Raw genomic sequence first — 26,509 nt, 5'->3', positions numbered from 1 at the left:
TGCACCAGGCCCCGGGGAGAGGGCAGGAGGCTGGGCCGGAATCCCCCGTCGCCCGCGGGTCCTCCTGGCCGCCGGCGGGGCCTGTGCGCCGCGCGGTTCGCCGCCGGGGAGAGGGGCGGGGGAAGGCGAGCGGGACGGACGGACGCGGCCGGGCTGCACCTCGGGACAGCGCGGGGCGGGCAGGCCCCGGGGAGAGCTGAGCTGAGCTGAGCTGGGCGGCGGAGGAGGCGGCCACCTCGGCGGCGCATCCCGGGAAGAGTCGGGACCTCCCCACCGCCCTCCTCCTCCTCCCACCGTTAGCGGCTCCTCGTCCCGGGGAGAGTGGAGCTGCCGCCCGAGCTGGGACCCGCTGGCTGACACCTCCGGGACGCCGGGCTGCGGGGACGGAGCTGGAGCTGCCCGCCTGGAGCAGAGGAGGGGGAAGCACCGCTTGCCTGCCCGGAGCGGCGGGCGCTGAGCGCCCGTCCCGGCGGCCCGGGAGCCACCCGGAGAAGGTAAGTGCCTTCTCGTCCAGTCTCTGCTGCTTTTGGAGGTGAGGGGCGGGGGAGGGCAAGAAACAATCGGTGAGTGTCTCTTCCAGCAGTCCGGGGAGGGGGCACCCGGGTCCAGAGGGCCGGGCTGGCATCTTTATGTGCTGGATTTTAATCCCCATCAGATCCGGAATCGAAAGATGCTCAGGCGGACGCGCGCGTGTCGCTTCCCGGCACAAAGGGGCACGTCCCCCCGGCCGAGGGAGGTTCCTCCGCTCCCCTCGGCGCTCCGCTCGCTGGCTCGGCGCCGCACGCTCTCCGCTCCGGCCGGGCTGCGCGCCGGCTCCAGCCCCGCTTCGGCTGGGTCCCGCCGAGTGCCGCTGCTCCGCGGCCGGCAGAGCCGGGGCCGGCGGCCGCGGGTGCGACGGAGGGAGTCGAGCCGCGGGGTGTGAGCGCTCTGCCCGCCGGAACGGGAGCCGGGGGCAGAGCCGGAGTTGGGCTGGGACGCCGAGCCGAGCAGGGTGACTTCCCCATCACCCGCCAGGCTTCCCTGCAAGCCTCCAGCCCGGGGAGCGCTCCTTTGGGAAGGCTTCTGCTATTACCTCTTATCCGACAACTGTGTCATTTAGCTCGTTAATCCCTGCGCACCGGGGGATGGGGGGAAAATAGCAACTTGCAGCCCTGTGGAGGTGACGTGAAGTTTGACAATGCCTTATGTAACACTTTTTGGAGACATTCCTAGTTTTTCTGCTGTGCCCAGTTTTAGTAAGCAAGTGGTTTTTCTTCTTTGTGGAGCATCAGACAAGCGATTTTTGTGTTTTCACCTGAGTACAGTGTCTTCTGCTTTGTTCAACTTAGAACAGAGGTACTGGTACACAGCATATAAAGTCTACTTTTCCCCTACGTGCGTTTTTTAAATGAAAATTAGCCAGCGGAGACATTTGAACAGTTGTTTGAAGGTCTTACCTTTTTCTGTATGTATCCACATAGGACGCTTAAAATTACTACAGGAAACATTTTCACAGCACTGATTGTCATGCGTGTATTCGGGAAAGTGTGGATGCCAGGTTGGAAATGGCAATAAATCAAATGTCTTTTAAACATTTTTAGCTTCTTTTTAGACAGTATTAGTGCTGGAAATGCTGAAAAGAGCAGAAAGCACCAGGCTAAATAAAGTGCTGTATTAAAATCAGACCTGGCAGTTGCCAACAGGTCAGCATATTTTATTCAATGATACCTGCTGGATACAGATTTAATTTTCTGTGTACAAAATATTTTTTAAACTTGTTCAGAAATAGAAGCAGCGGGAAATTTGATAAATGGGTTGAAAGGTTGCCTCGTTTCTATAAGGGTTTATGTCTTCTACCAGGAAAAAAAACCCCAAAACAAAAATAAAAAGCTGGCCTCATGCACAAAAAGGCAGAGTAGTGATTTGCCACATCTTTTCAGACTCCCACTGCTTAGAGACGCTAGGGGGACTGGTTTGGGTGGGCTTCTTCCCCTCATTCAGTGGTGAAAATGCACAGACTATTGTGATAATACCTATGAAATGTTATTTTTTCTAGCTTTTTGGAGTTCTGTCATTTTACTGTAAGCTTAGAGGAGAAATCATATGTAGAAACTTGGGTGATGAGTTAAGGGCATAGGGTCTTCTAACAAAGTCATTTTGCTCCCTGCTGCAAAAGAGATAGATTATCTGAGGTTAGTTTACTTATAGGAGTAGGACAAAGTAACAAAAAACCCATGCCTTGAATATCTTCACTGTGTTTCAGTTTTTTTAAAATGAAGAAATGTGAAGCAGGTATCCTTATACTTCTTGAAAACTGGCAATTGCTGGTAGGTATTCCAAGTTTGAAATGTGAAATTCTTACTGCTTAGGTGTCCTGTGACGGCCCTTGATCAGAAAGGCTGCAAGTCATGTAAGAGCCGCAGTAACTGCAGAGTCTCTGATGGATAATTGGATTGGTAGGTTGGTTTTGATTTTTTTGTCCCCTTTTTTTTTTTTTTTTTTTTTTTTGGCTTTTAATTGCCTGCATTAGTAGCTGGTGCCTTCTCGCTATCCTGTTGATGTTTAATTCTCATGATTTTTGGGTTATGTTGTGTATGGCATCTTTTGTGTTTGAAGTATATACCCTCTTCTCAGTTGCTGGTAGGGAAAGCATAGCTTGGAGGTATTTGAATGGCAGATAGAGCAAGATACTTTTTTTTAATGCCTGAAATACACATGACAACTTCTTTTCTTTGTTGTTTAGATGACGTGAGAAGATTGTAAGTTTTCTCAAGTCTGGAGAAATATGCACTGATTTTTGTTAAAGGAGCACTGAAAGTAATATTACTTATATCTTGAATTCTCTGTATCAGCTATTCAATCTGCAGAAATTTCAGAGCACAGTCCTCAGAAAGCCAGAGTGCAGAGCAGTGATGAATGACTGCTTGCCTGTTGGAAACATTAAGATCTGTCAGAGGCTTGATCTGAAATTTCAGTGCGTAGGACTTTAATATTAGTAAAAGTAGTATTCCTTCTGAATTAATTATTTTAGAAAAGTGTGAAATTAGGCATCTCCCAAGTGCACTTAACTCACTGAACTGAAGTGTTCTTAAAAACAATGATTTTGAACTCATGAGACTACTTTCTGCTCAAACGTGTGGCTTTTGTTTTTACCTAGGATAAACAATCAGTTGTTAATAGACCCATACTCTCCTCTTTTATCCTTTGTCTGATTATTTTTTATTTTTTTAATGTGGCCTTATAAGAGCAATCTTAAAAAACAAACTCAGGCACAAAAACAATAAAACAAGTTTAGTTTTTTTTGTCTGATGTTTATAAAGGCTAATAATTGCTAAAAATCATAATCTGACTAGAAAGTCTTTGCACTGCATGCTAAGCTCTCTCTACATGAAAATTCCTATTGATGTTGATGGGAGTGTTTGTCTAGATGCAGAACAGCAATTTATTATTTAAAAAAATGTTACATTATCCTTATTTTGTGTCTTGTATGAAAGCCTATGCTAATGAGCTCTTGTCAGTTTTGAAGACTTTTCATCATCTGTATTAGAATAAATTAACAAAATGTCTGTTTTAAGGATATGAGATTTCTGGTGTATCTCCTTTTCCTGTGTCTGTGCTGATGACATTAAGATTCGTGTGAGAAGAGAACATAATGGCCGGTGCAAATTTGCAGTTGGTTATTCTTCATGAGTTTGTCTCCATTCTCTTCAGAACTGGCTCTGTTGTTTATTTGCCTAATGCTGTGGGTATAGAACTTTCTGAAAAGTCATTTTGTGTAAGGAAACATACACAATGTTCATTGCAAGGAAACACGCACACATGTCCATTGCACTATTTTTGCTCTGTTGTCTGTGTTTGGTTCATCTTCCTTTTTACAGTGAATGCTGGCTTTAAAAAACAACCATTGTTCATTAATGCTGGCCTTAAAAACAGTCATTGTTCATTAATCCCACACTTGGCATAATTTAAGAGCTGGAGAGTCAGAACTACCTCAAGGAAGATATTTTTACTTTTCCTTTTTTTATTTCCTTTTCATTGGATCCCTAATTTTTCTCTTCCTTGTGATACACCCACCTGAAGATAAAGGTAAAAAATGAGGGTTGTACCTTGTAGGTATTCATGACCCTTTTGGTGTCACTTGGTTCAATATTTGAAGGTCTGTCCTGTCTTGTCAGAGCTTGTTCAATGCATGACTGTAGAAAGGGAGTAGCAGATAAGAAATTCTATTTTATTTGGAAGTCGGTGGCTCAAAAATCAAGGAGAAAATTGCTAGAAAGGATTATCCTGGCCTTGGCACTGACTTTGAAGAAATCTGCCAAGGCTGGAATCCTTGTTTAAGTGCCATCTGTGTCAGAATTAGAAGCGAACAGTGTAAAATAGTTCCATTACTCATTCTAATTTGTAGATCTGACTAGGTCTGATAAAGTTTACAGTAGCATCCACATCACCTTCTTTCTTGGATATGGCTACTATTTCCACAACAGTGGAGTTAACTGGGTAGAAGCTACGCTTAAAATTATCCAAAAGAACCCCAGCAATGCCCAGCCAGTACTATAGCAAAAAGTCAGATCTGATTGTGTAACTCTAGTGTCTTGACTAGCGAGTGCTAGAAGATAGATGCCATTGCTGGTCTTCTCCCGTGCATTTTTGTGTATTGATGAGTCATTTCTGCTACTCCACATCTATACCAATTTTTTATCCTCTGGGAAGAATTGAACATGATGACCAAGACTATGTGTGCTGGCTGAGAGGCAGCTTGTCAAGGGTCACATCAAGGAAGAGTGGCCTGCTTTACTGTTTTCCCAGGAATCTATGAAAATTAGAGAAATTGTAACAATTTCTGATCTGCTGTTGTTTGGCCAAACTGCAAGTAGCAGTGGTAACATCACTAAATAAAATAGATAAATCTAATATATCTAAATAAAATACATAAATCAGACCTTTCTTAAATGAGGACAACCCCCATATCAGTGAAAACCTGCTTTCACTCATCTGCAGTGATAGTTACAAGAAAACACGTGTTCAGAAAAAAAAAAAAAAGTAATTATTTTAAGCAACCCTCTGCCTCCTTCACAAGAAATTTTCTGCTGCTTAAAACTTCCAGGGAAGTTAAGTTGTTGAGTTGCATCTCTCAAGAGTTCCTCTGCAGTTTATGAATGAAATATTAACATACGGAGTATCAACATTTCACTTCTACTTTAGCTTTTAGATTTGATCTGCTGATAGGCATTTGGCAGCTAAGACTTAGGACTAGGAGAAAACTAGAAATTGTTACAGTGGAATGTTCATTTAAATACAAAGAGAAATGAAGGATTTTGTTTTAGTGGGACACAAGAGGAAAAGAAGAGAAAGGGCAGAGAAATTAATGGAAGGAATTGTAGACTTCGGTTTATTTTTTGAAATATGAAACTGCTTACAATTTCTAAATGGAATTAGGGATGAATTTAAGTTGTCAGTTTGGAGAAATGAGTGTTTCTCATTGTGGAATATAAAGTGTTATTGAATGGTGGAATAGGGTGAGTAAGAATTGACAACTAGTCAAATGAGGTGATGTTTTCAGTTGATATTTAGACTTCTCAATCCAGCTCCTTCTGGTGAGTTTTCATTGTCTTCCTCTTTCTGACTCCCCTGCAGTCCCCCTGAACCTCAGTGCTAAATTCTCTTGGTGATTGTTTGCTCTTCTGTCTTCAGTTAATGCTGCTTCTAATCAGTACTGCAAATGGGATTTTATGTTTAAAAATTAGCTGACTTCAGTGTATGAATCTGTTTAATTCAGTATCTTTTTACTGATAGAAAGGTGCTAGAAAGGTGTATGCCAGTGGATAAAAATAAGAAATGAAAACCCATCATTTTCACATTTTTAAATACCCAAATATATGGTCTTTAGTTCGTGTTATTCTTAAGAATATTAGCTTTCATTGTTTTGTTAACAAAAGGGATGTATGAGGCTTCCTGGTATTTTTATATAAAAATGAATTGGCATTCAAATGAGGCTCTTCAAACAGCAGTTAAATTCTGAATTTCTGTAGTCTCACCATTTTTCAATCCTAAAACTGGTTCTAGAGCGTGACTCAGATTCAAACCTGTAGGTTGTCATTCCTGTAAGACAAATTTTCAGATATAAAATATTGGCTGGCATGCTTGGGAATTCTTAAATGAGATAAAGATGGTTCCTACTACTTTAGAAGGGTGCAATTGTCTGTATTTTTGGATTCTTCCATATTGAGCATACCGTACAATTAGATGCTATTTTTTCAAAGTAGAGAATTGGAGCATTGAAGAATGAGTTCCCTGTAAAGGTGGACACTTTTCTGTTGCTATTATTGGAATATGTTATAACTTATGTCCTTGATCTTGATCTTCCAGAGCTCTTTAATATCAACTGCATTTATGAGAAGTCTTTTCCTCTTCAGTGACTATTCCAAGTAGTAGAAATCAGTAGGTGATGATGTAGTGAACAATTTTTAGTTCTAGGAGAGCTGCATGTTGACATTAACTTCCACAAAGCAAAAATGATCAGTTTAAGAAGTGGTAAAAGCTTTTATTTCGTGATGTCGTCCTCATTGAGGTTCATGTTGTCACGAGTGGGGGTGCTACAAATGAAGAAAGAAGGAAAAAAAATCACTATAGATACTGAGTGTATTGGAACGTAGGACATGCTAGTGGCTAAGCCAAACCACTTGGTGATGAGCAGGTACTTTGAGAAAGAAGCAATGTGTATGGAAATAAATTCACATCCTTGCATGGTTACTCTCAGACCTCAGGAGTGAAGAAGGGAATATAGCCACAATGGCTAAAGTTCCTACCTTTCCTTCCAAACATTACAGTCTGCCTGCCTTTTCCCTTGTTCCCACTATAATGCTGCTGCAGCTTAAAGGCTGCTAGATGAAAATAGCAGCTTCTAGCAAACTTCTGGGGTCATTCAGACTTACACTGTTTGTGGTAGCCATGTAGATCCTTCGTTGTTGGAATACCTTCTTTCCCCATGAAGGCATTGCTTTGGGAATGATTCCTGCATGGCCAAAATCAGGATGCTCTCCAGCTGGTTTGGAGAGTGGAGAACCATGCATAGTAATGCCTTGCAATATGGTTATCAGTTTTGCAATTTTCATCTCTGCTGTTGCTATCCAGAGTCTTGCCCTTTCCTTTTGTGTGCTGTGCTGGGGAAGTTGGACTTAAAATCTCAATTTGTTCGTGCTACCAGTTGCCACTACTCTCACACCACTACTCTCAGCCTGGCACCTGAGGTATATCCAGCTGCATCATATTCTAAAAGCATCTGAGGTGCTGTTTAGTAAGCTTAGTAATCTTGGTTTATATTACTGTTGCAATGTGAATTAACTGTGCACAGTTGGTGAATGGGTTGAGAAGAAATATGTTCCTACCATTTTTTCTTTCTTAAGATGAGCAAAAATAGTAATATTGTGCCACTAGCATGTAGGGAACGGAAACTGACGACAGTATTTTTCATACGCGGAATAACTGTGCCAATTTCCTAGTCTTAGACGTGTTGTGGAAATAAATCAGTAGGTTCCTGAATGCTTTACAGAGCTGCTTAGAGTGAGGAAAATGACAGTGTAGAAGGATAAACCCATTCTGTGACAACACAGTGATGCACTGCAGGTGAAGTGATTTGAGGAAAGTTGCCCGAGTGGTTAATCAAAAAAACAAAGAGCAGAACTCTGGTTTCCTGAAAGAGTCACTGTCCTGTGCCTTAAACATGTGAAAATTCCAATGTCTTTGACAAGAACTATTGCTTAATACAGTTGTGCCTTAGATGATGAAACCAAGTCCCTAATGATACTCAGCATACAATAATTATATTGTGTAAATATTCAGAATTTATGTGCATCTTAAATAAGCAAAAGTTAGGTGACAGATGGAAAACAGACAAAATAAATGGATCAAAGTGAAATTTGCAAATACTCTGTTGATTTAGAGGTGGTACTGTGACCACACTGAAGAAAGGAATGTATATTACTTCTCGAAAATGGAAAATAATACAACTCTTAAAGAAAGAAATAGGAAAATGCTTGAAGGAGTAAGTTAATATGTATCTTGGTATTTACAAGTTGTAGGTTATTGTTCTTTAATATATATGGAGTTTGTCTATGGTCAGGTGGTGCTGACAGCCTAGAGAAAGTAACTGGAAAAGGCCACTGCCATTTAGAAGAAAAGTCACCATAAATGAACAGTAAGGAAGCCAGAGTTTCCACTGAAATATTGACACATGTTAACTAGATTAAAAATATGGCAATTCTGTTGATTGCATCATTTTATATCAGCTTTGAGCCATAATAAGCAGGGGCAGACACAGCATTTTTCTGAACAGAGAGCTAGTGCCATGTTCTGGGCAAATTTCTTAAGGGTGTAGGGGTGGAGAGAATGAGAGAAACAGAATTGAGGTAAATCCATGTTTGCAAGGTGTCTGAAGGTTATGTAGTTTGATAGAGAACAGATTTTTCTGACATCCTAAAGGTCTTCAAATTTTTCATGGTGAGTTTCTTCCCTTTCTGTTCTCAGTTTAAAAAATGCTGTATTACACATCGGCGGTAAAGATTTCTGGATCTGAGGTTAGTATCAGGAATTCTTTGAAATAATTAAATTTATAGCATATCTTACTTCATGCGTTTGAGTTTTGTTCCTCAGTTTCATCTGTCCTGCTATTGGACATTGATATGTTAAGAAAGGCCCGAGTTTTGTTTCTGTTAAGATTTTTTTCTTTTCCTTTGGCCCTTAACTTCATACTTTAAGTTGCAGTATATGAAAGTAATATGATCTGAGAAAAGATTTTTGACATTCTGGTTGAAGTAGTGGAATGGTGAATGTAATATAGAAAGCAGTTGTTTATTCATTTTATTAAAATGCCTAGAGGCTCTGGTTGAGAGAGAGCTCACTGCATGCTGGGTGAAGCACAAGTACATTGAGTGTACCGAAGGACACTTTATGGTCAGGAAGGCTGGTCTGAACCAGCTGGTTTGTGTCTGGAAGGTTTCTGGAGCAGCAGTGCTTTAAAAGAATCAGGTAATGGTTGAGGTTGGAAGGGACTGCTGGAGGCTGTCTGGTCCATCAGCCTTGCTCAAGCAGGGCCACCTAGAGCCAGTTGCCTAGGATGAAACCCAGATGGTTTTTGAGTATCTTCAGGACTCACAATCTCTCCGGGCAACCTGTGCCTGGGCTCAGTCACCCTCATGGTAAAAAAGTGTTTTCCTGATGTTCAGAGGGACTCCTGTGTTTCAGTTAGTGCACGTTGCTTCTTTTCCTGTTGCTGAACAGGATCACTGAGAAAGATCTGCCTCTACCATCTTTATACCCTTTCTTCAGATACTTATTCTTGACATTCCTCGCTAGTTTTAGCTCCAGGTGGGCTCTGACTTTCCTGACTGCATTTCTGCATGCTCAGGCAGTGTCTCTGTACTCCTTCCAGTCTGCCTGTTCCTGCTTCCTCATATTGGATGCTTTCTTTTTGTGTTTAAGTTTTGCCAGGATCTCCTTTTTCATCTGTATAGGCCTCCTGGAATTTTTGTGTGACTCCCTGCTCTTTGGGATGAACGCTTCTTGAGTTTGGAGGAGGTGGTCCTTGAGTATCAAGCAGCTTTCTCTGACCCCTCTTTCCCTCCAGAGCTCTATGCCATGAGGCTGTTTTCAAGCAGGTCCCCAGAGAGACCAAAGTCTGCTATCCTGAATGCCAGGCCTGTGATCTTGGTTTCTTGCCCTTCTCTCTCCTGTTGGTGTTGTGAATGCCACCAGGGTCACTGCAACTTAAGGCTGCCTATGACCTTCATGTCCCCAAGGAGCCCTTCCTTTTTTTAGTAAGTATGAGGTCCAGCACAGAGTGCCTTGCTGTTGGCTCTGCTATCACTTGGGTCAGGAATCTCTCAGTGCTCTCTGGGAGAGCTCTGGATGTTTATCCCTAGCTGTGTTGTCCTTCCTGCAGACACCAGAGTGGTTTAAGTCCTCCCCAACGAGGACCAGGGCCTGTGATTGTGAGGTTGCTGCTCCCTGTCTGTAGAGGGCCTTATCCACTTGATTTCCTGGCCAGGTGCCCTGCGGCAGATGCTCACTCGCTACAGTGTCATCCGTACTGGTCTGCTCTCTAATCTGTGCCTGTAAGCTCTCACTTAGCTCATCATCCATGCCCAGATGAAGCTCCGTGTTTTCTGATGCCTCTGTCATGAAAGGTAACTCCAGCTCTAGGTCCTTCTGACTTGCCCTTCCCAAAGGTCTTGTATCCCTCCTTTGCAGCACTCTACTCATACAAGACATTGTAACGTGCCTCCATTTATCCCAGCATTTTATAACTGTGAAACTCCACATAAATCTTGAATTCCTCCTGTTTACAATATTGATGTTTATTCATGCAAAAAATAAATTCCACCACAGAGGGAAGCAATTCAGATGAAAGCACTGTTTTTGCCAGTATAACTGTGACTAGTGTGGCAGCTTCTGCTGGCCAAGTGACGTCAATCAGCAGTCACTCTTCACACCATCAACCAACATGGCTGGGGTGTCAGAAATTCCCAATGCTGGAAAGCACTCCTGCCCAAAAGTGCTTAGAAAATACAGAAGAGTGTGCTGAAGTGTTTGAAAACTGGTAGTTTGTACTTTTCACCTTTTTAAAATTTTTTAGAATGTACTTTTAATCTCAGTAATTGTTGTTTGAGTAATGCCTGCTTATTTGATGGTGGCTTTGTTTGTTAAAATGCCTTTGGAAAAAATACAGTCTGTATTCCTGTGTTGGGATCTACTGAAAGCAGCAATGTGGAATGATTCTGAAAAAAATCACTGTAGTTTTGGGACATAACTGATTTTCTCTGTTAGATTGCATTTTTTTTTTAATTGATGTGGTATTTTAAGTCTATTTTTATATTCAATTTGAAAGTGCTAAATTACAGTAGTATTTAATACCATTTTTCTATTATCTAAACAAAAACCTTTAGCAGGATTGAGACAGGTCCCAGTGCACCTGCCATGTGCTGGTAATTTATGAAGATGAAATGCATCTAACATGGCAGGAACTGAGTCATTCATCACAGATAGCAAGAAATGTAAGTCTCCTTGTATTTTTTGTCTTTTCTTTACCTGTATTCACCATGCATCTCTGAGTCTGTGATACAGCTATATTGGTCACCACAAATTCGTTCCATTTGGTCTGTTTTGAGTCAGGTACTGAGATAAGTTTTAGGACTTCGTGTCTTGATTAATCAGAACAAAGTGGAATTTCTGGTGGTTTTAGTGGATTGAGCACTGGTTTTTCAGCAGGTCAGAGATAACCCTATTAAGACATAAGCATTTTCAGGATCTGTTTGTCATATTGATTTCCATCTTTCTAGTGAGAAATAGCTCTAATTGTTCTGGTTTTTTTCCATGTTCAAGTCCTCCTTAGTTCTACCCAAGGAGATTGTTACATGATATCTTAGGATGTTTTCAGTCAGGTAGTCCTGTCAAATGCTAACCTGGAGCCAACTTCCATGCCTTTTCTGCTGACTGGACCTTTCATCTGAATTGACTGAGGTAACCCAGTGCAAATTCCCACTAGTAATCAAGCGTGCTGAGCTAGGCTGAGCAGTGGGAGGATGTGAAAACTGTGCCTCTTGTTCTTAGCTAGCTTCTGTTCCTTTCTCAATATCAAGTTCAAGCTCCTAATTTTTCAAAGCCCTCCTCAGAACCTGAATGGGAATGTTTCTGCCAGGTTCCAGGGCCTTGAGCTGGGCATTCAATACCAACGTGAAAAACTTGGCCATTCTTTACTTTTTCTATATTCTGTCTCCCTCAAATCAGTGCTGCTGATAGTGGAGTGAGTGGGGTACTAACCAGTACAGATGAGGAACTGTGAGAGTCCTGGTGTTTGGGATTAACTCACTGTCCATTAGCTACCAGTTTTGTGTGAATACTGGCATGCATACAGTGATGATTTGGGATGGCATAGAGTTCTCCAAAGACATCCCAACATTTATCTACATTAGTGGTATTTGACTCCCCAAATGAATATCAATGTAGCAGATACTGCTTTGTGATCAATTTTTTGAATAAGTTTTTCCTATTACAGGTGGCTAAAGAGCCACACAGCACCCTAGGAAAAAAAAAAAATGGAATTCAGCAGGGTGTGTAATGAGCAAACTTGAACAAATTACATCTTTTTATCTAACATCCTGACTCTACTGGACACATGTGCCTTTGGAAAGGCAGTCATGGTAATTGCAAAGGAAAAACACATACTAATAAAAATGTAGAAGTTTTTTTCATAGTGGTATAGAATGAAAAAAGGTGTTGCAGGTTTAATTTGAGAAAAGCAAGAGGAATTTCAGTGGAAAAAGTATTAGAATTGAAATGAAACCAGGTCTGCCAGAATCTCTCAATATTCAGTAATAAAGTACTTCTTGTTCTAGTACTGCAGAACCTGTTTTGATGCATCATTGATGGAAATGAAGCCACAGTTTACAAAACTAAAATAGCAGCTATCCATCCATTTTGCTACAAACTTCTGCATCCTCTTTTTACCGCCATTCACTGAAACAATGGTGCTTTTATATCTTGGCATGTTAATATTTGCGAAGTGTTTTTGAAAGCTGAAATGCACAAGAAAGGTGCTAAGTATTCTTGCTTTCACTTAGAACTAATTTTCATTAGAGATGTTCTTGTCATGGCTTATACTTTGTGTGAAAACTAGAGGGGATGCAGTTATTTTAGGAATTTTTGGCTTATGGATAGGAGAGCTTTTGCTCTAATACTGTGGCTTAGGAGTATCTTTTTGATGCAGGCAAAGGATTGTAGAAGCTGCTTTGCTAAGGGCTGGCATCGGAGTGTATCTGAGATTGTTGTATCAGAATGCAAAATGGGCTGTGCTTGATGCATTTAATTAATCTCTCTGAGCATCACTGGATGTCCAAGGCGCTGTTTCATTTGGTGGAGTTTTTCTTTTCTCTGCCTGCATGTCTGTATCTAACAGGTAGAGTGAAGTTTTGGATTCATGGGTATTTATTTATTTTAAAAAACTGAATGTTTAAATAAAGTAGAGATTCTCTTGGCACAGTTAATGTAAAATTTGTTGCCATTGTGAAACTACAGATGGAAGGAAGAAGTTCTATAGAAACCAAATTTGAACACTGACATGTCTAACTGTCCCATGTTTATATCTATATATTAAACTGAAAATCAATGAATTCTCTGTGTCTATTAGGAATATCTTCCTTTGAGGTGAAGGTAAGTATGGAATGTTACATAGTCAAAATTCTCATCTGTAAGGTCATTAACTCCTAGGAAATTGTTTAGAATAAATGGTGATCTGTAGGCAATTTTTCAGTTGTTCTTAATTAGCTAGGAAATGCAGACTCATCTGTGTTATTTTTATCTGCATGTGAATCTAAAAGATTTGGGGGTTGACAAAATGAAATGACTGATTTAAAAAAAAAGTATAAACTGATATAGGTCTAATTTCTGTAAATACAACTTAGGAAATTTTATTTGGCTTACTGCAAAGCCATAGAAGCTTGCTCCAACTGTGTAGGAATGTAATAGCATGATGTTTGTCAATTTAAATTTTGGAACAGTACTTGAATACATGATCCTAAAAAGTTGTAAGAACTGCTTTGTTTGGATCTGAGTGGTTTCCATTGCCTCTTAAGTTTTGCCTTCAGTAGTTGTCTTTATTCAGGTGTGTCTTGGTTTAGAAATGGTATTCCCCAATTCAGTGTTCTCAGTGGAACACTCCAAACCATGTGCCGCTTGCTTACTTTGCCTTTTTATTTCTGCAGCTGACGGGCTGGGGAGGAGAATTGAAGGTACAAAACATAAAGGTCACAGGTTGAGATATGAACTATTTATTGGAAATTGAATGAAATAAGAAAATGAGCAGTAATAATGCTAATGATAGAGTATCCAAGAAAGATGTCAACATACCCAACTGTTCCCTCTGCCATGCTGTGGTGCCCTGGGAAGGACCCTTTCCTCCATCCCAGAAAACGATCTGATGTGGCACAGAGTAACCTCCTGGTCCCAACCATGTTCCTCCTGGATATTGCAGAAATTTACCCTGTCCTGGCTGAAACCAGAACAGAGTGCATATTTATTTACCAAAGGAGATGATGGATTATTTCACAGGACAAATGCAAGGCTTAGATGGTGTTATTTCTCCATGTGTTTTATGGGAAATTTCATGTTGTAAGAAGCATATTTCCTCCTGTACAAATGTGAAATTGTGTTGTAAATGAAATCTCTTAATTACTGCTCAGCTTTGCTAAGCTTTTTATTTTAGTCAGCAACTGCCTTGCTGAAAAGTACCATAATTTTGAAGCAGAAATTTAGGACTGAAGATTTCCAACCAATTTCTTTCTTCCTTATCATTATGAGAATAGTGGCTTAGTAGTCAGGAAGAAGAGCATTCTGGTTTTGTAAATAGTATTCAAGTTTTCTCGTATTATTAGATTAGAACAGCATGCTTGTATTTCTTCTTCACCTCCTGGAACTCTCACTTCTGATTTTGCTTCTACTTTTTGGAACCCGTCTTTCGCTATACTGCTTCATGTTTTTAGTGATCAAGCTTTGATCCACATTTTGGATCACGTGTGTGTACATGTCTCTAGGAAAGAGGGCTTGCCTTGAAACCAAAAGTTTACACCTTCTTACTAGGGGAAAAAAAAAAAGTTGATGGTAGTATAGGCGTTTGGGATGTTTTTATTTATGTATTCTGAAAAATATTCTTAAAGATTGAAATGTGTATGTGTCTGTAATGATGTCTGTAATTTTAATGGGGTGAGGTGGCATGATGACGTATACAAGGTTTGTGGGATACTTAGTGAAGTCTTTTAGTTATCTGCTTAGGGTTGAACAGAGCATTGATTTCTCATTGTATCCAGAGTCCAGGATAAAATCTGAATTTGTATGCTGCAAATTCGAGCATGTTTTCTTAAGTCTTCATTTTGACTTGGACTCTGAGAAATTTACCCACTGCGGTCTGTAATGAATATTCTAAATATTGTTAACAACAGTGGTGGTCTTATTTGAGAGTCTGTTACTCTCTTGTTGCATCCCCGAACATGTGGTGGCTGCTGTTTGCCCTACTTGCCTGTTAAGTTGACAGATACATATCTCCCTGGTTTAGCTACTTGTTTTCCTTACCTTTGGTTTTTGTGAGCACCTTTTGAACAAACATAGTTTCTTCATTAGATGTTTGCACCATGGTGAGCACAAGAACCATGGGTCTTCCGTGGTGCCTGGCAACCACAGTCTGTGGTGCTGAGCACAGTGCTCTGTAATTAAAGCGTACACAGTTGGACAAGACTGGCAGAGCTCATTAGAAACACACTACTAAATTAAGTTTACTGAGTGTACCTTTAAGTCTTACCCTAGACTCTATCTTAAGCTGTGAGAGGGTTTTTCTGTTTGCCATTCATAACTATAGGGGACTTGAGCCTTCATACAGCAGTAGTAGTAGCAGCTACAATATTAAAACAAAGGTGGAGGTACTAAAAGCAAAGAGGGACAATGCAAAACCAGTCTGTAATCCTCTGGTATAATGGCCTTAAGCCACATATCCTTGTGATTTATGCACTTGCTTTATTTGTTATCTTGAACAGAAAGCTTTGTCACTGAAGAGATTTGATAATAGCCTGTTCAGAATGATTGTAGTCTCTTGAATTCATGTAATAAACCAAATAATTTTGGACCACTTAGGGGTTTAGTCATCCTTACTGTATGCATTTCACCTCTGATTTCACTTTCAATAGCTTAGATCAAGCTAGATAAGGATTTCCTGCTCACTTAGCTCTGTTCCATGGTGGTACTATATGGAAATGTCTTCTATTTTGTGCTTTGATATATTGAAACTTCAGTATGATACAGATGTACTGTACCTGCAGTGTGTATTATGTGTAGCTGGCATATGTAAATATAGGTTGGTAAAACTTGCAGCTTTGTGTACTTTTGACAGATCATGCAACCAGTAAAGGCCTATATTAAAATAAGCAATCTAAAGCAGAAGAAAAAAAAATTAAAAATTTCTTTATTTTCCAGTTTTGCTGCAGCTGCAGTTTTACAGTAGTAAAGGATGCAGGAGTAGAATCCATAAAGGATGGAAGTGCATTTCAGATCTTATACACCCAGCTTATTCCAACAGATGTGCACTCAAGTACCTGAGGAAAATAGGGAGAAAGGATACATGCTGGAGCAGGGTGCCATGAGATTGTAGTGCTGTTTTTGAGGTGGAAAATATGTCTGAGAGGCATTTTTCTAGAAAGGAATTTATTCTGGAAAGGAGTACAAATGGCACTTTTACCTTGCTTTTTCTCTGACTGTGCATCTTCTCACTACATTAAAACATTGCCTTTGTTTTTAATCCATAACCTTGTGATGAAAAAGATTGTTCCAGTGCTAGTCTTTTATGTCCTGTAAACTGAGTTGGCTTCCCTGCTGTGACTTCAATAATGCATCATTTCCGAAGTTCAGAGGATTTGATGTGTTTAGGGTGAATTTGTGACTTGCTGTTAGATGGTTAAAAGGAAAATAGCTGTAATGGATTGGATGCAAAGCTGCTTCCCCAGCTTCTCTCCCATCCCGCCCACTACCGTGCAGAAGCATCTGTCTCTCATCTCCTCTTGGCCTTGTGCTATGTGTGAGTGCATTTTGACAAACATTTTATGAACAGAGATCTTTGAAAAACCTCTGAGACAAACTAACAGTGCTGAGAAAGGCAAGTACTTCTGTCTTACTAAATAGCTACTTGTGCAATAGAGGGTGCTGCTATGGCAAATAAAAATATTTCTGTAGTAAATGTTACTACAGTAAATGAACCTGTCTTCTCTACCTCTACTGAAGTACAGCATCTCTCCATTTATAACTGTTACTAACAGCTTAAAAACAATGCAGGGAATTTTGGCTGATATTCCTCATATAAATTAGAAGATGGCTTTTCTTTTTATGTTGTTTCATGGATGTCTGAATGCTTTTGAACTGTCTGAATGCTATCTAGAGAAGAACATTTTCCAGTTGAAGATTATAACTGTTTTGTGCTTTATTTTTAAAATGGCATACTTTTTATATTTGCAGATAGAAATGATGACTGAAATATTTTCCATAGTCTGAAGAAAAACTGATGATGGGCAGAAATTCATAGTAATTTAGGAGTTGTTTTCTATATGTGCAGGATGCATGTATTGCTTTCTTATTTGGAACACATGTATGTGGCTGTTTCAGCTTGGGAGGATAAACTCTGCCTTTTAATTTTTTTATGTGAACTTGCTTCAGTGATTTTACTTGTTACTTACGCCACTGATATGAGGAGGTTTTTTAGATAACACACCTGGAAAGAATGAAATAGCATGTTCTGAAAACACCCCCAAATCTTTTTGCAAGTAATGCTACAGAGAATGGCAGCAGTGTCAAACCGAATACTTTTCCTTGTTCTTCACTGTGTGTCCCTCTGCGCTGATATGCCAGAAGTATGTTATTACTCTGTTTGGATTTTGAATCAGATCTTTGTTTGCTTGTACTTGCACCTTGAGTTGGAAAGAGGCATTACGTAAATTCAGTCACGCTTAAAAACAACCCAACAAAAGAAAATGAGAGCAATAAAACTCATCCTTTTTTAGGCACTTGAGATATTTATTAGTTTTGAGTACTTTGTCAGCTCTTTCTGCACGGGAATGGCCCATTCAGTGTGTTCCCATCACAATGGGCAGTAGAGCTTCTGGCCAAACAACTCCAGTGGTACCAAAAGTGGTCTAAATATAGCCCAAGAATTCATGTTCCTGGCTAGGAGATGCCACTTTCAGATTTAAAGGCCTTTATTTACAAATCCATCCAAATTCCCTGTAACTGAATGAAATGCTTCTGCCTTGCTTCATTGACAGGCTTATGAGACTCTTTAGGGTACAGATGTTTTCTGTAAGAGGAAACTTTGTCATCCTACCAGAGCCTGGGGAGAACATTTGTGGACTTCTCTAAAGTGCTGTAGTAGTAGTTTGGTTTAACTGACTACATACTTCTGTGTTAAAAAAAGAGTTGTCTGAAGGTTTGGCCACATACATGTGATTCAACTTTGATTGTTTGAGGGGAAGAGATAGATAGGTTTCCTCATTTATTTAGGATTTTTATTCTTTGCATATGCACTTTACTGTTGTGTTGCTGTAAGATGCTTTTTGCTTTTATTAATTTATTTTGGTACAGGGTTTATATTCAATTTGATCCAGTTCTAGTTTTCTGCTTCTATAGTTGTAATATTGAAACTGACTGTTGTCCAGAATCTATTTCCCTTTCTATTGTCCATCTTTTAAAACAACAGCATGACAATAAATTGTGCAGTGTTTTGTTTTCCCCCTAGGGGTAGTTTCAGAGATTAGCAGGACAATGAAATAGTAGGGGAAAGCATCTGGAAGGTAAGACTTTCCAGATGGATATCCTGTTGAGATATAATATGGGACATGCTTGGTGGTTTGGTTTTGTTTTGTTGTGTAGGAATGTATGGTGTAAAATTTTTACTCTGCATTTCTTAGTTCTTTCACTTTTCAAGTTTTGTTTTTTTTTTTTTTCCTGTTGTTTTGTTTTGTTTTTGTTTTCCCCCTGTAATGAGATGTTTGCAAATTTCAGAAATATAAATCTGATTATCTGGCCTGATGATTCAGGCTGTAGAATTCCAACAGCTATTCCTGATTACAGAAATTTAGGAGTCTATAAATAAAGGTTAAGCTATATCTAATGTTGAGATTTTCATCTTTGTCTTTAAGATTTTGAATCAAAGAAGGTTACACATTTTATGGTTTGATCACTGATGGTTTTGTCTTGTATTATCAGTTGTGTTTCCTGTTTTATTCCTCAGGTATTTCTGTAGAAATCCAATTGAGCAGTATTGGCTAAAAGCACAGACCATTCAGAAAACAGTGCACAAATGCCCAGCTGACCTAGAGAAAATACTTAAAGAGCATGAATCAAATCAAAAACTATGGAAACTCAAAAGATTAGAGGGTTAGCTATACCTATACTGAGGTTAGTAGCAGCAAATACTGAATGGCACAAATGATCACAATTTTTCAAAGAAGCTTAAGAATATGGTAGCACATTTTATTAGTATCTCTTTGAATGAAGTAGGTCAGTTGGAATAAGAAAAGACTTCATATTTGTCAACAAAACAAAAGGTAACTATACCCAGCAGATATTGGGAGAATGGGAGCCAGCTTAAAGTTTCAAATTAACTTCCCTAGCAAGATTAAATATGCTACATGAAATTCCTCTTTCCCACCACCCTTCTAAAATCCCTTTCTGCTTTCTGGCTGGCCCAAGACTTCAGTATTACTAGTAAAAGAACATTATCATCCCACATGATGACTTAAAATTGAAGGAAAAGCACAGTTAATGTTTCAGTAAGAGTTTTTAAAATCCACTTATTGAGATTTAAATGAGCCTGTCCTATATCTGGGAAGAAGCAAATTCTTTTTCCCTGTAAGGCTTGCCCTTTATTCTCTAACCTAATCATTAGCCTGATATTTTTCTGAACAATGTAAAAATCAATAACTGAACTTGGACATTGTACTCCCTTGTTAACTACATAGTCTCCTGTTACTCTCCTGCATTGGAGCAATAAGTTGCAACATAGGTCCTTTTCTGGTTACAATAGAAAATCCTTTATAATTTCATATGAGTTTTCTCAGATGTTTTGTGATAACAGGTCAGTTCATACAGTTTTTTTTAATATGGTTGCCTGAGTAATCTTTATAGGAGCATGAGAGAAATGAGAGGAGGAGTAGAAACAAGGAAGACTACAAGACTGGCTAAATCCCAAAGCAACTCAGATTTAAATGTTCTGTTTTAGGGGTAGGCATCTGACTAGAGCCACCCACAGCTGATATCTGGGGAGCGTGTGATCAGCTTTCAGCCATCCCTGAAATTCACTGTGGAAGCAGAGATCATGATCAGTATCGGGTTCAGAAGATCAGTGCCACTCTCCGTTACCCTCAAGAGGTTTATTAGTAGGTAAAACTGTAGGCACATTGCTGTGGAATTCCCTTCAAATCCACATGAGCTACTCCTAGCACTGTTAAAGACTTGCATGGTTTTAATCCACTGTGAAGCTCTTCCTTGAGCTTTTCATTCAATGGTCTGTTACGGAGGTATTTTCTCTGTCTATCCTCAGAGCACACACATGACTTTTGGTTGTATTTGTGAGATGTTTTTCCTAGGAATGACAATGGATCTCTAATGGAGAATTTTTTCTTTTTCTTTAAAATTGATCTCCTTCTTCTCTAAACAACTGCACTATTCGTGTTCTAAAAATTTGTATTTAGCTTCATCTGCATGTGAATGGAAAATACTGAGCTGGTTTATGTTTTATATTTCAGACTTGAAGTGTTTTAAACTTCAGAGGGCTAATGAAGAAATAAGTTTGTATCACAGATGGAGTAACTCCTGGATCAAACCAAAATTACTCTTTGACATGTATTTTGTACTCATATGTGTGCTAGAGCCATTCTGTTTATTACCTCTGTTATGAGAGATGGTTCACTAACTTACAGAACAGGGATTGCTTTGCATCTTTCTGTTAAGCTTCCAAACACAAACAGGGGGAAGGTTAGTTGCTTCTTCTTAAAAGCTTCATTTTAAAAGAAGTTGAGAACCTGAGTGGCTGCAAATGCTACATCTTTCCTTTTTTTTTTTTTTGTTCTTTTCACTTCATAGAGGCTTAAAAATATTTACTTAGTTCAGACTTGGGAATTCAAGAACAGACTGCTGCATTAGCATGTTTGGCCATGTTTTGCTTTCTCTTGCCAAGAATTGTTTTTCTATCTATTAATTGGAGCTGTCCATGCCAAAGTAATAGCGATTTTTACATGCAGAACCAGCATACCAATCAGTAATTAGCCGCAAGTTCACTCCCTGGTGTATTGGTAAAGGTTCACAACTAAAATACTGCCTTCATCTCATGGATTCTGTTTCTGTTTCAAGTTGGTATTAGAAGCCAGGGATAATTTGTGACAGTAGTTCCCTTGTAAGTGAGTATTAGAACCGACTTAATAAGCACCATAGCTTAAAGAAGGGTGGTCTGTTGGGGTGACCACTGGCCTGGACACTGAGTGTGTAAATATTCCTTATGTTCCTAAATGGGAACTTGTGAAAGATTCTTGTAAAACGCAAAAGAAAGGAGATGTTTAGTTAATGGTGCATTGTCTCTTTACTGGACTTTTAGATTTGGGTACTTTTTCCCTTTGAACTGAAGACTGATGAGAGGGAGGCTGGTTTTTTTCTTGTTCGGTCTCAGTTGTTTATTCTTTTCTTATCAACATTACAAGGTACAAGGAGTTATGTGCACTATGATAGAAAAGGGGTAAAATGGCTAACAAAGATCTTCTTCAAGGTCTTTTATATGTCCATTTACCCAATTAACAGGTGCTAACTAAATTATTTTTCTTAGTGACCCAATGACCCAACACCTGTGTGCTGCACTGTGACATTTTCTACCCAATCCTTTACTACTACCCAAAAACTCTTAGGAGAAGAACATGAAGAAGAAAGAAGAAGGACAAGAGACAACACCCTAAATCCTCCATCTTGTCTCTTGTTCTCTAAACTACTTTTTCACCCAGTGATTTAAGAAACTTTCTAATCTACACATTTACACTTTTCCTATCTAACTTTAACATTTGTTTTCATGTGTCACCATGAAAACATGCACATGAATTTCATATTATATGAAATTCAATGTTTCCTTGAATCCCAGAACCAAATATTCAAAACAAGGGTACACAGTCTGTATCTCAGACTCCAACAGTGCATTTTTCAGCTACTGATAATAGAAGTTTCATAAAGTTGGTAGCTGGTGCTGTCAATTTTCAGACTAAATTTTATGATCCTGCTTGGATGGCTGAGGTGGTATTGTCCTGGATAAACTGTCTTTATTAATTTATGCAAGATACCAGCACTACTGCAGGGGGGAAAAGCAACAGTTTGTAGATATATTTACATGCCCAGTGGGGGACAGAGTGAAGAGATTACTGCCTTCTTGATCTTCAGATTGTATTATTTTAAAATCCTGGCCAGACTGCCTTTCTGATGATTTCAGGCTCTTCAAAACCTGAGATCCCTTTGTCAAGACTGGTATCAGTGCACATCAAGAAAGTGATAGATAACAGCACCCTTAGACATACTTGACCATTTCTGGCATACAAATAGAGATTTGTAAAAGAAATACTAACATTTTATGAGTTTGGTATGAGTGGTATTGGGTGTGTAAGTACTAGCTGCACCAAGCAAAGCAGTTAAAAGTGGGGAACCGGTCTGTTAACCATGTATGCTGTTGTCTTGAGATTTGCTTTGGAACCTCTTGCTGATTTCATTAGAAAAAAAAAAAATTCCTTTTAGAGACATTTTAAGGTTTTTTTTGTTATTCTTGATCTTTGTAATTAATCCAGCTCTTTGTGAACTCATGACCATCTACAGTATGCAAGCCAAATATCTGGCAGACAAGGCTTGCTGTGTTGAATAGCTTCTTTTTGTTTCTTTTTGTAAATCTTAGTCACTCAGGATTTTAACTAATTTTTGGACTTTTTATACTGTCAGTCACTGTTATATGTGACTATTCTTGAGGGTGACACATCTGTGTAATGAAGTCCTCAAGAGCCTTTCTAGAATACTGTGCCTTTATCCTACCTTGGTTGGGGAAAACATTTTTGTTTGGACTTTTTGGCTCCTGGATGTGTTTTTGGTCATTTTTTGAGGTGTTCTAAATGTTGTGGTTCCTAATAATAAATAAGGCAATATCAGTGAATATTGCCTTATTTATTCAAGGCATAAAGGAATATCAAGGAATGAAGGCAAAATCAGTGATATCTCCTTCAGGTGGCTAGTACACAGCTGATACCCATGAATGTATTTTTATTCCTGACTGTTGTTATCTGTGGTCATTTTTTTGCAACTTCTAGTGGCTGGGGGAATTTTACTTTTTTTGGTAGACCATGACAAGCTCAAAGATGAGGAAACAGTCAGTGTTGGAGGTGTGTTTGCCCCACTGCCAGGGCCTTGGAGGAAGCAGCAGAGGTAGGTTTGGGGTACTCTAAGAGACACTCCCTTGCAGTTGGGCTGTGAACTGACAGTAGGCAAGTGTTTTGCAGGCAAGAAAGCTGCTATGTTCTGCCAAAATGGAATAGGGATTTTGAAGAAATTGCTTCCATTTTCTGACCTAATTTCAGTTAATTGTGATAATTTTGCCTGGAAGTAACCGAGGCGGGGATCAATGTGAGGTGGCCATGTTCTCATCTGAGAGAAAAAGCTGTTTCCATCTAGGCTGGAGGTTGTAAAAAAGGTTTCTTACGGCATGTGTGTTTCACTCATGTGTTCTTTAGAAATTTTTACCTTTCCAGAACATGATGCTCATTGCTGTAAGGTTTTTTTGCTAAATGTCTTTACACTTTGCAGTAATTCCAGCATGTACTTCCTCAAAATTTTCTGTTTATTCCTTTGGCAATGTAGACACAGATGGTGTAGAAATACACCTATAGCAATTATTCTTTCCTTTAGGCATTGCAAGAGAGGGCTCTGGTTGAGCCATGGGGCTAAAATGGGGCATCTCCAGGACCTCTGTTCCCTCATATTTCATGTTATGTCACTATTACCCACCTGCATGTTGAAGGAGAAAGTGTATGCTTCTCAGCTTTGTATAGCAACTCTTCATCTCCAGATTTCCACACAGGGAATGCTACTTCAGAGATAATGTGGGTCAATGTTAGGGACACCTGAGATCCCAAGTTTGTGGCTGACAGTCTGTTCCAGGAATGTGTTCTACTGGTAAAAACTGCTGTTGAAAAAAGAAAGCAATGTCAAGCTATGTAAGAGGAAAAATCAGTTAAATGAAAGAGGGTAATCAGTGTTGAAATTTCTTGGATGTTATTCTCTGTTTTGTGAGGGTTTTTTAAAATTAATATGTACTGAAATTTATACAAAATAGAGAGAAAAAATGACTTTGCCTCTGGAGTGTTTATGCTGAGTTTAGCATGGTTAAGTTCTCATATTTTTTTAATATTTTGGTGCCACTAAAGGAAAAATGATGAAAGAATGAACATAGGTATTTAGGAATCCAATAGCAATAGAGGTACTGTATCTTAACTGTTGAACTGTCAAGTTGCTCAAAGATGTGTCACATTAAAAAATGTGAAAGACCAAAAAGTTAAAACCAAAGCACTTTGACATGTCAGAATTAAAGTTGCCTTTGTGGCTGCTGGTTAAACATGTTGTGTAGGCATTTCCTGGAGGAGGTAGGAGATATTTTGCCTTACAATATGACTTGACAGCTTTGTACTTTAATAAACATATTGTTCTGAAGAATGTTTTGTCCCAGTCAACTTCTATGATACTTTACAGTCAGAAATGTAATTTTTTAATTTTCAAGCTGAAATATTTTGTTTGGGGCATTTGGGTGGCTGTGACTCTAATCCACGTCTTTTCCTAAAACATCTTGAGACACCTGAAAGATTGGTGTGTTGATTGACCTCACTGGTTAGACTGCACGTTGTGTGAGAAGTGGTCATACAGACACTTGTTACTCAGTGATTCATGACAGGAAATGTATAAAGCCCATAAAGTGATGAAATTATATCAGTGATATCCTTATGCCAGATGTAAAATTATAAGGCATGGTGTAACAATGTGAACAGATTCAGAGGGAGGGGAGGCAGCATAGAAAACCCCTGAGATTTGGGATTTTGGCAGAGCTAGAAATGAATGGAAACAGGGCCTTGTGTTAATGGTTGTGTTTATTTTCCAACCTGAGTCACCAAGTGTGTTCTCTAAAAATTGGATAAGCAAACCTTTATTGCTGTCTTTTGCAGAAAAAATGTTATTTTTATTACACTTTCTCCTCTTTCTTACAGTTTTAAAAACTGTTTAAATACAGAATTGGAATACTGGCTGTTCCTGACTAATCACTCCAGAGTCATGGCTCTTTGTGGGTCTGTTATAGTAGGAGTATGGGTCTGTATATCAGGGGTCAGCTGTACCAGTATCCTAAGTGTATGATACCAAAAAGTGAACTTTGCCAGCATTTGTACTTCGCCCATTCATAAGAATCAGTAGGCATCATGGGTTTTTTTTGGGTTTTTTTGTTTTGGTTTGTTTTTTTTTTCTCCCAGGCAGTCTTAACTGAAATTATTTGCAGCTTTTGACAGTGTTTCTCCTTACAAGAAAAAGCACCAAAAGTTTTTAGCTTTACTTCCTGGAGCAGGGTGGGGTGCTCCTTTTATCTCCAGCAGGCTGGTACAGCATTAATGTCATCATTCCTTCCAGTTTGCCCATTTACTGGTGGATGATAACTATGTTTAGTGAATAATGAACACTGTAAGTCATGGTATTTTTTACTGCCCCTAACTCTCTCAGTGGACAGCTGCCAACTTCATCTATCCTTAAAGTAAGCCAAGAGAATATGTAAGCTTTAAAATGAGCCTCTATATTAGTGCTGTAAAAGTAGCTGTTTCCCTTAAAATAAGAAGTACAAAAGCCCATAGAGTTGTAATAGTGCTGGTAATAAACTCATTTTAGAGGATGACAAAATTCTTGCTGTCTGAAACCCAAATACTGCCACGCTGACAATGTGAAATTCAGTCTGACTTGACTGAGTTTCATTATCTATCCCCACTTCAGAGATGAGCAGAAAACAAGAAATGGATTTCTAAGATACTTTAAAATAGTTTTATTAATTTGCCTTATGTTAATAAATTTGTTTGCAACAGATAAGTCAACCTCATCATTTTTGTTAGACAGACAAGTCAGTAATTATGCTGATTCCTTTAAGCCCTTGTAACTTCCTGAATTTAAACACAGAAATGCTGCCCTTAAAAAAAGAAGAGAGGAATTATATACCACAGTTTTGTATTGTATTTTAATATATTTACCATGGCCTACATTTCCACTGTCCGTCCTGAAAGCTGGATTTCATGTTGTGAGTAGCATAGTTACCTCAATTCTCTTTATTGTCTCAAAGATTCAATCCAATGTCTTTACCAATATTGGAATTTCAAAATCCTGAGTTCTGGCGCTACTGCCTCTGACCAACCACTGACTTTAACTAATACTTTGACTACTTTTTCTTTTAGAAATACATGTCCAATGGTGTATATGTCATCTTAAACAGTTTTAAGAGTAGAACAAAAATAGAAGGCAATAAGTATTTTTAGAGTAGCAAGTTGTCTACAAACTCATTTATTGTTTCTAAGCATCATGTCTAGATAAACTTTATCTACCAAGCTATTTGGATCTTTCTGTCCATGATCTGGTGAGACTCCTGCAAGAGCTTCCCCAAAGCTGTCTAGTCATCCCTTCCTCCTGCAATGACATTTTGAAGTAGTCATGGAAATGCTGATTGTCTTGTACTCACAGGTCTCTAGATGTCTAGCAGCAAATCTTAAGACTCCCTTAATGTTTTTCATGGATTCATCAAATATTTTGGATTGGAAGGAACCTCAGGAAATCATCTAGTTCCACCTCTTGCCCATGGTACAACTTAGATAAAGCCAGTGAGACCATTTTTTTTTGCTAATTAACTATTGAGTTAAGACAG

The 26,509-nt window shown here is 39.1% G+C and overlaps 1 protein-coding gene across 2 annotated transcripts in view; it reads left to right on the top strand.

Moving 5' to 3' along the window:
- The first annotated feature begins 224 nt into the window (after positions 1-224).
- Positions 225-26,509, top strand: part of LOC131591946 (xylosyl- and glucuronyltransferase LARGE1) — a 270,653-nt gene continuing 244,368 nt past the window's right edge. The window contains exons 1-2 of one of the 2 annotated variants that reach the window (XM_058863081.1): positions 225-494; positions 2,349-2,435. The gene's annotated coding sequence lies outside the window, so the exon portion shown is untranslated. The remainder of the gene's footprint in view (positions 495-2,348; positions 2,436-26,509) is intronic. The other variant, XM_058863082.1, reaches the window with a different exon arrangement.

Source organism: Poecile atricapillus, chromosome W (genome assembly GCF_030490865.1).
Source record: "Poecile atricapillus isolate bPoeAtr1 chromosome W, bPoeAtr1.hap1, whole genome shotgun sequence".
NCBI lineage: Eukaryota > Metazoa > Chordata > Aves > Passeriformes > Paridae > Poecile > Poecile atricapillus.
This window is presented reverse-complemented; position numbering and strand designations above follow the sequence as displayed.